General features: G+C 42.3%; 1 protein-coding gene across 2 annotated transcripts in view; it reads right to left on the bottom strand.

Annotated features, from left to right (window-relative positions):
* The window catches only part of LOC122573859, a 40,779-nt gene that overhangs the window by 11,931 nt on the left and 14,590 nt on the right, over nucleotides 1-14,258 (bottom strand). The gene's annotated exons all lie outside the window — the stretch shown is intronic.

Raw genomic sequence — 14,258 nt, forward strand, 5'->3', positions numbered from 1 at the left:
TTTTAATAATAATTTTTAAATTATAACACACTTTTTCGTTTACTTGAGTGTACAAACCAGTCGTAAATAACATTCGTCAACATCTATTCTCGTGAAATTCGGTGCTAAACGCGTGCTCAACGCAATGCATTTAAAACGAATATTTTCGAGGACAGAGTTTCGTACGAAAAAAGATTTTATTCTTTGTCCGCGACTTACTTTTTCGTCTTTTCTCTTTCATGTTTCTGATGTTAAATCACCAGTTACACGATACTCCATAGTACGACGAGATAGCGTATTCGTTTATGGCTTCGACCTGCATGAGCTGCGAGGCTATTTGCCTTCGCGAAGGAAGAATCGAAAGTCTAATCCTCGTCGAGGCACGTTACACCGTTTCTCTCGCGACCCGTCATCGATGATTTCTCCGCGATATCAGCGTCGTTGCTGCGAATTAGTTTGCTTGGTAATTGCAGCAAAACGCGAATCCAACCTTTTGCCATCGATTAAGCATCTGTTTCGTACCGTTATTTTTCCAAACTCGTTAAAAGGTTAAAAGTCGAGGAATATTTAACATATCGGCAACGAAATTGAAATTTACGCCAAGCAGAACTTGAAAGCTTACGTCGTTCGAAATTATTACGAGTCGAACATGATCGCACCTGGTGCGATTATTTTCGCTACTTCGATCGCATGATATTACGCTATCGTCGATACGATTGCACATGCATCCGCTGATCCTTTTTTCTTTTTTTCTTTTTTTTTTTTTTTGCAATCATCTCGCTTACTTAAACACCAACGAACTCTCATATCGCTTTAAATCTTGCCTGTCTCATTGCTGCCGCGTTTATTTTACAAGTTATTAATTCCTGGTAATTAAATTCTATTCAGGTACTTCGTAATTATTTAGTAATTACGTATTAACGATAACTATTCCTAGTTATTACGTTCTCGGTAATTGTAATTACCAATTTTTAATTATATAGCCTTAACAACGATAGATCATTCACTGGCTCGTGTAACTTTTCACTTTTCGTATTGTTAATGAGTTTTTCTCGCCGACGGAATGAAATTAATTAAAATAAAGATAAAGCGAACGGGACAAGTTCTAAGGCGGTTTTAACATTTTTTGGTCCACGATATCTACGGTTTCTGCTTATCGCGGCAACTTCCGCTTCCGATATCAGCGTTGGATAACGAGAGCTCGTCCGAAGGAAAACTATACAACGACGAACACGCGAGTCGCCCATCAATTTTTCAATATTAAGTATCTTCCATACGATGATGAAATAGTTTACGTAAATAGCAGTCGTTTAATTAACGGCTCGCGTTGTGTTATCGATCTACGAAACTGGGCTACACCGGAAGCGAGGTGTTTCGTATTTTCAAAAATAAAAACCTGTTATAGTGTCGTTCGAACGAGAGACAGAAGTGAGTGAAAGCGGGCGGAAGCATAAAGAACAATCGAAAGTGTAAGAATATTAAAAGCGTAATCGCGAGTTTCATCACGTTATTAAATATTATAACACGGCTGCTCGATTGCTCTTCCAGATCTTATCGTCGAATGCCAAAATGCGAGTCTAACGGAAACTTCTGCTACAAAGTTTAGCGTATTTCTTAATCGAATTGCCGAATTAACAGTCGTCCGTACGATTTTACCTTTCCAAGTTACTTGGTAGAATCGTTTCTCTCAGAAGATCCTATCAGACACGTTAACACTGCAACTACCACACCAGTGAAATTGATTGGTTTTACAATTTTATTTCACAATTCCTACTTCATGTTATATTTTTTCCGCAATGATGTAATGACTTTCGCAACGATAACTACAAGAATAATACAATGAATTTTATTTTGTTTCTTGTGTATTCAAATTGAAAATAACTTTGTGCCAAGGCTTAGAGGCTTTCAAGACAAGGCTTTTGTCTTGTACCAATACCAGTGAAAACGACTGGTACTTGTCAAAGTGCAAAAGGACCCAATTAACCAGTTTCCTCGTTTTGTACAATTTCCCACGCGTTTTTAAAATTTGTACTGCGTATCATTCGATATGACGATATCAGTTATCAGGAAAATTCCCGATCGATCACGATGCTTCCATCGATCCACATACGTCTCGATGATATAAAGAGTACGAATTCGCAATAATATAATGAGAATTTTACTTAGAAGGCGACAAATATTCGATTCTTCCGAGTCCTAACTTCGCACGATAAGCAAACTGTACAAAAGCTTCAAACTCGATTTTCTCGGTGTAAAAGCTATTGTGGAGATAGAGCGGATGAGAGACAGAGCGACTTAGGATATCTTGCACGTAATGCGCGTTCTATTTTCCCAAAATTTCCCACGAAGAAGTAAAAATCCATACTCTGTAAATTATTTATCGCTAGAAACGATCGAACACTAGAAATACCACACTGGTCAAAACGTCTGGCTCTACAATTTTATACATGTGTCAAGCCTCGTTTAGGATTAATAATACCAAAAACATGAAATTCCTTCTGTAAGAAAATAATAAATCAACGAATAGTTCTAGTGTCAACGATTACAAGATAGAAATGATTTTTGGCAGGTTACAGAGATCGCGTAGTAGAAGACGGTGATTCGGGTGTTTGACGCGGAGCCAAGCAAATGACGCTGAAGTTTTTCACGCTGATAAAGCGATACTTGTAAGAAACAACGATAGCTTGTATAACGTCAGTATATTACAAATTTATCAAATTTCATGGAAACTGGCTATTTCGATCGATTCGCCGATAGTTCCGATGTGAACGTATTTTTATTCCTCGAAGCTTCTCGTCGATCGAAGCGTTTGAACGCGTGATTTATCGGTTTACACGGGAAAACGATACAGACGTAGAGAGGAGGCGAAATTAATTTCGTTGATCGGCAGAAGCAGCGCGTAACGAACGTCCGGTTTTAACCTAGTTTTCCCGTGCATTATCGATTCCATTCTTTCTTTTTTCACGAAACGGGTAAAGACAAAGAGGCGGAGAACACGCCGACGAAACAGGCACGAAACGTAGCTGGAGGGTTGCCATTATGTAAGCACGTTTTGTAGGACACATCTTTTGTCGTGATCTTTCTGAAGCGGCGAACTGCGAACGAACGTTGTACACGGGTGCATAAAAAACGCGAACGTAACAGATACACGTGGAATGAACGATCCTCAAGCTGCCCTATGAAAAGAAGCTTAGAAGCTACTGTCGACGTTCTCGCGAAAAACGACGCGTCTAATGGCATCTGATGCTGCAGTTCCATAGACGCGCAACTTCGCAATGCGCTTTTCTCCCAGCGATTTCGCGTTCCCGTTTCGGGCTACCTGTGTACGACGAATTATGCAATCGCATTGTCGCGAGTTACCTTCCATTCGGCAATACTTGACCATACGACGTGTATGTATATCTTCGTTTTCGGCTTCGCAGATCCGAAAAGCTGAATTTCCTCGCAGTCTTCTTACAACGTCGATTTAGACCTACTTAGTCTAATGACTATACCTATAATTTTATTTGTTCAACTTGGGCTAATTTCTCGCTTCTATTCTCTTTGCATGGACATTTTTTCATCTTGCTCCTTCTTGCTTTCGTTCGCTTCGCTCAACAACGTTGTTATCTCTTCTTCTTCTATCTCTACCATCGACAAGTCATAGTGGAGTAAACAGGCTCATAAGTGCAAGTAATATCAAAGTCTTACAGACCATTACAAATAAAGCGTGTGGATGAGTCAAGAGCAAAGTCACGACAGATCACCGTGAGTCACTGTGTAATACAGTAATGCTCGCTTAAATTCCAATAGAGTTGTTTCGTTTAAATTAAATCAAGCGATCCAGAACCACTGCCTATTACGCCAGCGTTTTAAGCCATTTTAAGGTCAGCCTCTTAACGCGTCAATTCTCCCTCGGTTTATTCATCGACACGCATGGTTAAACTTTTTATAAGAAAAACGACTTACAATGCAAACGAATACTTTTTACAACGTGTATCATGAATTTATTCTCGACATATTTTCGATCAGAGTATTAGCTTTCGCTCGATGAAAATGAATTCTCGCTTGTAACCACAGCCCTACCACCTGAGCTTAATACGAGCGCAAAGGGTTGAGTTGCAAGTTCTGGAATACGGCGGCGGCTAATTGCTCGTCCGCAGCTGTGAACGCGTGCGTAAAGTAGTTGCGTAAAGAGGCGAACAGCGGTATGACAGGCAGTTGTAAATGCTGGGAGAGGCCGATGCGCTCCCTGTCACCACCACCGCGTGTTTACGTACTCGTACGTACGCCGGTTAAACGAGTTACGATGAGCTTTAGCCAGGGGAAGATCGCAAGTCCGGAAGGAAGTGGAAAATATTAACGTTTCTTCGGTGACACAGGGGGAGAACCGTCCGTCCTTCCTTATTTCGCATTGTGATCGATGGAAACTCTGTCCAAGGGAACTCTTTCACTCACTTTGTCTATGTACCGCAACTGTTGTCTTTTTCTTTCTTCTTCTTTCCTTTTTTTTTTTTTTTTTTTTTTTTTGTGAAATAAATTGAAGCTTTAAAAGAGGAACACCCGTTACACACACAGGGTACGTTTTGTAGAGGCAATTTAAATCTTCAATCCTGAGAATTATCTATAAACTCGTATCCTAATCGCAAGTATTTCGGTAATTTGTTAATCGATTTATTCGTTGAGCATAAGTTTCCATTATCGTGGAATCAATGGTCGATAATGGCACATCAGTCTCAATCAGATCCACTTTTGACCCTGGAACGCGTATCAGTGTACGATAAGGGTGCACGTTCGGGTAAGAAAATTCAACAGTCGCAAGTCCCATAACCGGCTATTAATTAAACCTTCGTATAATAAATGGCGTTGAGATAAGTGGAGTTTGCTCCGCTGTATTAGTAAGAACTAGACCATAGTTGTTAAAGACGAGGGCGTACGCTTTCGAAGAAGTAGAAGGGAGTAGCGCGATTCTTGCGGCTTTGGAAGCGACTCGAGCTCTTTACCCCGTGAAAAAAATCCGAAAATCACGTGCTTGAATACTCGCAAGGTGTAGATCGTAAATTTTAGTTTCTCGTTAATTTTACGATCCTGCTAAGCTTGCTACAGTGTTTCTCTTCGAAGAGACGGTCGAGGCTAGAAACCTTACAAAACTGGCTGCGATTTATTAAGGAGAGAAAAAAAAAAAAAAGAAAATGTAACGCGCGCGTTAAAGTATTCCTGGCTTATTCGCGACGCAAACGAGACTGTGCGCAGTTCTTTTCGCCTCGCGCTTCGTTTCTTTTCCGCTCTCGTTTACATTCAGCTGTCGGCGGCCAGAGGCGCGATTCAAAGGTCACCGACTCGACGAGAGGCACTTGAAAATCAAGCAGAGAAAATTCCAGGTGCGCGATCAACGGGGCACTCGTGATTTTCTAGCGGAAACAATGCAGCCACAGAGAGAGAGAGGAGGAAGAGGGCTCGTCGACTCGACAGTAATAAAAGATAATGTATTCCTGCACGAAGTGACAGCGAAGGAAGTCGATGCGGCAACGATCGCGCTCTTCGAACCACGCGACGTGCGGGTCACGATGTCGTAGCGAGCAGCAACTGTGATTCTCTGGTTGTTGTGTCCACTAGAATTCCTCGTTCGGCAACCATAAATGGCAACAGGCTACAACCACCAACGTTATTAGCGATAAGTTACAATTTCACTTTAACGACAGATACGTAACTTTAAACCACGTTCACCAGTGCTTCACCAGTTGGCTGTTGCGACCTCTTCGGAAACTTTGAAAAGCGTGTTCCTAAAATGCGTGACGATAGGTAGGCGATGACGAGTATCCTCGTCGAACATAGAGTACGTGTTACGATATGGAATTTTAATTTCATTACCGACACGGCTCGTCGACACAAAATATTGCCATTTCTTCGTGACGAGTATACTCGTCAGAAACACCTAACTGGCTAAAAGAAATGTCTAATAATGCGTTGTATTCGATAACTGCATTAATCCATTCGGTATCGTGTACGATCAGCCACGCCAACACGATCTTCGCACGCTCTGTTAAAAGGGCTACTTTCGTTAGAATAAATATTGGGGTGACAACTAAATGATTGCGGATTTTGTCATTGGGTGTTATTGATAAATCCGCAATCACTTAGTTGCCAATCCAATAATATCTTTACGACTGTTAACCTTGCGGTCGGATTTATTTTAAGTTAGGGTGCGCCTAAAAAAGCGGACCGTTCGCTAGAAAAGCTTAAGCGTGCAATTATAAATCGTTTCGACAAATTACAAAGACAAATAACGATCGAAATTTTTCGAAAGCGAGCCACGTGAACGATGACGGACGTGTGTAGGTTGATGGAGGGTAAATGGAGCAATCGACGAGCAAATTTTTTTTTGTAGGAGCGCGTAACAAAGAAATCGGACGACGCTAGGTGGAAAGTGGTCGGTATCGTCTTAACGAGCAATAATTTCGTTCAGCTTCGACAGGTTACAGGATAAAACTTAATTCGCTGTACGCTTTCACCGAACCTTCGAACGAAAAGATCGTATCGTTCACCGGCGGTGTTCGATGTATTTGCCGGCAAACGGGCAAACTACTGGTGGATACGCTGAAACTCGTTCTCGTGGCTCGAACGCGTCGTAAAACGCGTCTCGTCCTTAGACGTCCTCTCCATGCCCGATCTCAATTGGAATCGTTTATCGAGCGAATGATCGGATACAAATAACAGCTTTCCTATAACCGCGGAAACGTCGTACAAATCGACTTCCCGGCGGTTATCGTTCGTTGCTTTTCCTTTAACTTACATTCGGCCTATCGAACCAGCGATTAAATTATAATTAGAAATTTCCTCGAAATTATAGCTCTCCGACTGTTGGAGCATGTGATTTTAAAGCAAATGTCACGCGATTGGATAATTAAACTCCACAGATATACGTTTAACAAGTATAGTCGCGCATTGTATGGATATTACACGTAATTAGTTGCATAAGTCGAACTATCGATCACGCAAACTCTTGCCACCTGAGTATCGACATGTTCGCTCAATCTATTGTATCCTTAAGACATTCTCTCGAGTATCTCTTGTGACAATGTTTTATTACACGTTATTCTTCCTTTTGTACTTTGTCGCTGTCGCAAACAACAGTGCACCTTCGTACAAACGTGAAACCGAGTCTGTGAAATGTCGTAAAATGGTGTTCATCTCAACGGAAGAAAATGGATCGTACGTAATTCGACAAAATAATATAAAACAAAATACGTTGTGCGTCTATTATTTCCTGATACAACGAAAGAAACTATTCCGACAACCTTATTACTCCATTTTCCCCTAAGTTAACAACACGCGTAAGATATTCATCAAATATTTTTACGCTTGTTCGAATACTTTCGCCAGCCGCTATAGGTATACGCGTCTTCTTACGTAGAAACGTACTTATCAATCGAACGTAATCGATCAAGAGCAAATATGAAAGACCGGGAGGAAAGAGGAAAATCCGCGAAACATCAGAATATTTTGAAGAGGCAACGAAAGAATGATCGTAACGGGAACTTCCTTATGCGCTGTATCGAAGGAGGATAGCGGGATTAACGGGTTTGATACGGCCAGAGGGACGTAAATTTCGAAATAAAACGTCGGAGGTTCGTCCAGGCGGTGCGGCGCATTTATTCTCGAGACAGCGAGCGCACGCACCGGTGAATCGAATTGCAAAACGACTATAAGTATGCGCTCGGTTCTCTCGGCTCGTATGCGCTCGATTGCTTCGGGACAGAGACGAACGTTTCAGCGCGCTTTAAATCGATCTGTTTCTTTCGCACTGTCGGGAACAGGCTGCACGCGTTCATGCGGCGTGCAAACCAATCGACTTGGTCGGAACGGGACCGTGTCCAACGATCTTCGCAAATTTGTCTTTTCTTTTTTTCAAACCAGAGCGGCGCGTGCGTTGCGATCCGCGATCGTCGATGCGCAAACGCCGTCACGAGACAAAATCTCGTTCGCGTCCCCTGCAAACGAACCAAAAACCGCTCACTCTGCGAAGAAAACGCCGAGAAAGTGATCCTTTTTCCTTTTCTCTTTCTCTCTCGTTTTTTACGTGATTAGTTACGGATAATGAAAACCGGACGAGTTGCGTATAGAAATACGCACGGAAGATTAATATTTAATTCCAGAAAGGCGAAAGCTTTTACATTTCGAAACTGTAGCGTTCTTCTCAGTTCGAAAGACTATCTACCCGTTTTGAAAGTGAAAACAAGCAAAGTTTTATCGCTTCCTTTGTGCCATCTTTTGCCTCTGCTCGTTCGATTTCAAATATCCAACGATTAGTTTCTAATAGTGTGTATATCGCAACCTTAGAAAGTGAGACACACAGACAGATACATTCTCGTTGGTAAGTCTGCAGGCTTGTTAATTGCAAACACAGGTTTCCAGAACTCTAAATGAAATGCTCAAAGCATGGCATAATTTCATTTTCCCAATGCGCATCCCAGACGTTTCGACGTTCCAATAATTGTTTTATAAGCACATAACCGTCCGCGTACTCGCAGTTTAATATTAATAAGCATAAAGTTCATTTTGCAATTCCAATATCCGTTTACGTATCCCGTTAGAAATGAAGAGAGCGACTTATGGAAATCAGTGAATAACTATTAGGTTGGCAATTAAATGATTGCCACCTAATGACAAAATCCACAATCACTTAGTTGCCAATCCACTAAAACAGGCTATTTGTCGCTGAACGAATTTGCATACGCAAATCAACACACGCATTAAATACGTAGAAGAGAGATATTCCGCTGTTCAGCAACTACGACTCGAGTCCATCCGTCACATTGTTTACGGTATCTCGACTTACCGATTTCCGATGGACGTATCCTGTACAGTCCTCAACGACGAGTTCAGTTAGCCGTTCGAGATTCCTGCAGGCTGTCAAAGTGCCCACACTACCTTCGACGTCTTCGATGACAACAACCGTACCGATGCAACGAGCTGCCGGAAACGCGATTACATCGACGAAGCTAGTCACGACGTACGATTCTCGATCATCGAAGAGCTTCCATGTACAGACTCTCGAGAACAACTCCAAAAATATACTCTGAAGAGGATCTCTAGCAACTATCGCGTGCACATCACGGTCACCACGTACAATCCAAAGCAACTTCTCTTTGCAATATATCGAGGAACTTGCTTCAATAAGAAGATAACGAGGCTCGTTGGACACGGTCAGAGGAGAATGCGTGGACCCTGCGACGAATGAAAAGACGCACGGGAGGATAGCGAGCCTGAAATTACCGCGTTTTACTCGAGTTGTTCGAGGTTGTAGGAGGTTTCGCAGCGTACGACTCCAGGCACTTGTCGCTCGTTCGAGCGCACCACGCCAACTGACAGGAGGACACGAAGCGCGAGAGACGCGACGGACAGGCTGAGTGAACAGCACACGCTGACGAGAAAACAGAGAGAGAGAGAGAGAGAGAGAGAGATAGGAGGCTTGTCCTCGTCATCGTCGTCATTTTCGTCGTCATCGCGCCGTGTGACCCATGTGGGCCGTAACGGGTACCGACCCCTTCAACTTCAACGTATGCAGACGCGAGTGCCTCTGATGATACGCGAACGTTTTGACCATGCTCGAGGTTAATTTCAGGCTCGGAATTTCTGCTCGTGGGAACGTTCAACCAGAGTTTGCTGTTTCTCAATTTTCTGACCGGTGAAACGCGAGCAAAGAAACGTCTCCGCGTGACTCTGCTCGTTCGACTTGCGTTACCTTTTGCTCCACTCGTCTATTAGTTTCAAGGGCCACGCAATGCCCGTTCCATGTACCATGTTAAACCTCGAAGTAATGGTCTTTTTGGGGAATTCTCCTTGGAATCTGAAGCATCGTTTTGTAACAGTTGGAATTAGAGTTGATATTTGGTCATCTGTAGGAAATTTCTCGAAAAGCATGAGACTGTGTATGACACGCATGGATACGTATAAATATACAAAGTAAAGTGGTCCTTGGAACTGGAACTTTGAAGAAGCGAAACGCGATTAATCGAAATTAATCATCGAACAGTACGTACTTACGTACATCGAAGAGCGACGAGTTACAAGGAAAGTTATAAACCTCGATAAGTTTTCTAAATACGAGATACGATCATTTTTATCGGCCGTTAAATATCTGAAACGGGGCGAAATTTTGCGAAAAATGAATTTTATCTTGGCAATAAATTTTTCTTCATATTTGTTGCCATACGTCGCAAGATACAGAGTCTCCTATTCATTTACGCAATGAGATAGAGAAGTAGATAAATTTTCTATTAATATCTTGCCAGGAGGGTAATAAAGATCTGTTCAATTTACGTAGTACACAAGTTTTGTACAGTGCCAACGATCTCACGACTATTTGTCAACGGCGCCAGCGAAGTGTACATACACCTACTGTCTACGTATTCGATTCAGCTTATCGAAATTGAATTGCAATTAGATCGACGCGTTGATCATCGATTGAAACTACGCACTCGTCTTTACATCGTTAGGTTCCTTCGTAATTGTGTAATTTACATCGGTACCAACGTTTCAAGGTCAGCGTTTAGCGTAGCTTCCACGTAGGAAAAATTTCAGCGAGTTGAGGAATCGCTTTGAAACAATTTCAAAGATAGCGAGGGTTCGATCGAGAGGGCGTGTCCCTTCAGTCCGAGCTAAGTCAAAGGCCAAAGGTTTTAGATAACCGAGGGCTTCTCCGCCATTTGATTAGTCACCATCAGACAATGCTTCTGGCTACAGTCCGCAGAAGCGAAAAAAGAAGTGGAATTAAAACCTTTTGACGGATCAGTGATTGAAATTGCTCGATGAAAACAGATTTAGATGAAAGAAGATTTGCGAATTTCGATGCAACTTGCCGTGCCGCGTAGCGCGCAACGAGACGCATATTTGCCCCAAATCGAAAACTGTATTTTATTACGAGTGACGCACGTTCGCTTCGAATCGAAAATCGTGTTTAGTAACGGATGACGTAAAGTTGCGAAACATTAAGAAATCAGGATGCAATAATCTTAATTACAGCGTACATTGCAATTAACATTTATATATATATATATATATATATATATATATATATATATATATATTTGTTGCATCCAGTTTTGTGTATTCTAAAAAAATATATATATATTTTTTTATATAACAATAATATTATTTATTAAAGAATATTTTATATAAAAAATATTTTTAGCAAATAAAACTAGATATATATATAAACAAAACTAGATGCAGCAAATCTACGTTATACAATATACGCCTCCAACATAGTTATCGGTAGAAAGTATACCATCAAAGATACCATGAAAACGATCGCAAAACAGAAGCTTACGTATCACCAGGAGGATCTATCGTTATTTACGCCACGCGATACGTTATCATGTAAATTAGACATTCCGTTGAGCTCCGATGTCTCCCACACGTTCTTGGCTTTCGCGTCATTCGATCGCGTAGAAACGCCAAACGATACGGAATTAAGTATACTCGGACCCAATTAATTATTACGTAAATGCTACTACGATAAGAGACAATGGCGTGTCGATACTCTTCGTAGGTAGCACAGCTCGCAGCAGCGATTTCACGTGCGCGGTTAAACATACAAGTTAAATACAGGAAAATATTGACGACGTACAAGCCAAGTTTCGTGGTTTGGCAACTTCATCCACTGCTTCAACTGCAGACGCTATCGCGCAGAAATCGATAGCATCTTTGCATCCGTCCGTTTCGGAATTTCAACTTGAACGAACATGACGAGATGGAAATCGAGAGGGAACGGATGAAACAGCGCTCGCAACCGAAGCCTCGATCTCCAAAGTCGAAAGCACCACCTGCGTCTATCAATGCGGAGCCGTAACTATGTACTTTCACTCTCTTGGCGATTCGTGAATCGGTCTCCTCGACCAACCGATCCTTCCTCCGCGAGAAACGTCGGAAGTCTGCAGTTTGATCCGCTCTAGGCCGACACATTTCTGTCCACGTTCTCGCTCGAACGCCAACCTTCCTTTCGTCACGTTGCTCGTTTCTCCTACATATCCTGATATTCCGCGGTGTCTTGGCGCGATAAAAGTGGAAACTTTCTTTTTGACAGCGTCGGTTGCCTCGAGAGATCTTGACGCAGCACGACACACCAAGATATTTCGTCGGCTATCCTCGTCCAGACGTGATTAATTAATGTCTAGTGAATTTAGTCAGCGTTAAAGTCTGTTTAACGCGTGGTTGTCTAACGTACAGTACAGTTTTAAAGTATCCGATGGTTTACATATCTTTGAGAAAATGTACTTTTTCATACGATGGAATTTAGAAAGAGTTATCGCTATACTTGTATTATTATACTCGCAAGCCTTGGTTTATTTATCTTCACTGTGAAATTTTGATTCCAACGTATTCGAATGCCATCGTTCGAGATCGATATCCAAACACGCGCTTACTTGCGCTATAAAGTCATTCGCTGAAGATAAATGGAACTGCAGGATGACTCGAATTTGTATAATCGTCGCAGCTACGAATGCTACGATGTGGTTAAATTGATCTTCTAGGACCAATGCGCGATGGTTAAACCAACGCTCGTAATCGATGCAGTTTTTAAAGATTGCGAAACTATTTTGTCGGTCGAGAAGTTCCTTATTTTCAGAGTTAGAGGTCGAACGAAAAAGATTTCCGACTATCGAGATACACGTACGTTTGAAAGGTACAATTTGAAAGGAGAGTTCGATCGCTGAACTTCGTTTTCACTTCTCCCTGCAACCATTCGTACGGACTAAATATTAAAAGAATATGCGAAAATCGACAGTACAACAAATAATTCGACGAATCTGAAGTACGTCAAAGCCGCGATCTCCAGATATTCGAATATCTGCAGGTCTTTGGTCTCTTCGTCGAAGGTCATTTATTTCAACCTTAATCGCACTTTTCCACGTTTACATATTTCCTAGTGAACATTATCATTAGGATACTTGTTATCTATTTATTGCCAGTTTGCTTAATTAACGAGTTCGTTAGATCTGTTCCACGTAAACGCGAAATACGTAAGAACGAGCAAGCAGAACGTGGAAGCAACACGGAACGAGAATCAGAAATAAGCAAATACGATAGGAATGCAGGATTAACTTTGATTTCTGGTCGATGTGCTCCTGGAATTATAGACGCGGCATGGAAATACCTAAGAACCGGCAACCGAACCAGTCCTCCGCGAAACGACTCCCTAATTGCGTTACAGGCATTATTATTTTCCAGGAGACACTGTCGCGATGATTCGTCGCGCTATACGCATATTTCGATTCTAATTAGCCCCGTTGAAATTTCTCCGCTGGCACGGCCAGTGCCACGAAAGCGTTCAAACATTCACCGGCGAAGGTGATTTTGTAACGGAGTATACTCGATTACCGCGAACACGAGTGCGCGAATCGTTGGTTGCTCGTGCCTTCTGAGTTATCGTCGAGTTAAGTTCATCGCCGTGAAATTACCATCCATCCTCCTTTGCATCTTCTTTTTCTTCCATCGAGTAAATCTGTCGGCGGTTACCTGCCACTCTTTTTTTCCTTTTTCGTTCTTCGTTTCGGCACTTGAAGTTCCTTCGATGTAACGGATTCCGCCAGATTTATATCAGCGGATCGAAGACTGATTTCCACTTCGTCATTATCGTTGACAATTTCCACAGTGATAATCGCATAACTGCGAGAATACAAAAATAAAAATCGGATCGACCAACTAAATCTTCTAGAGACGTAACGTCAAATTTTTCTCCTTCGAATCGTTTTACTAAGAAGCGATTTTTCTTTTTCTATGTCATAGAGTGGAAAGCGAGTACCCTTAAATCGTATACCTATTTTTATACGCGTGTATGCTAGCACGAACTGACGCTTCGCGTACTGCCTGCCCTCCTGTCTGGCAGGAAACTACTTTGGCGATCTTTGAATTTTCGAAGGGTCGTCGGCTGTTGAAACACCGGTAGCCGGAAGGGTGAAATTGGATCGAAAGGCGGCAGGTGGACACGCGTTAAATCTGCGGCCGGTTCCGAGCGAGAGGAGAGCAGATTCGATTTCGCTTTTTCCGATTCTCAGGCAGGCGAGAAAACAAAGCTGCTGCTGCTGCACCGACACGCTCGCTTTCTAAACGGTTGAACGAACCACACGCACCTTGGGAATATCCGAGAGGCTGTTCAATCGGCCGGAACCGCTTTGGAGAAATGTTGACGAGACGACTAAACTGTCCGACGATGCCGGAAGTACACCGATCGCTCTTCCCTTCCCGCTTGCACCTGCACCTTCACCCTTCTCAACTGCCTCCGATTTCCGCTCGAT

This window comes from Bombus pyrosoma, linkage group LG12 (assembly GCF_014825855.1).
Source record: "Bombus pyrosoma isolate SC7728 linkage group LG12, ASM1482585v1, whole genome shotgun sequence".
NCBI lineage: Eukaryota > Metazoa > Arthropoda > Insecta > Hymenoptera > Apidae > Bombus > Bombus pyrosoma.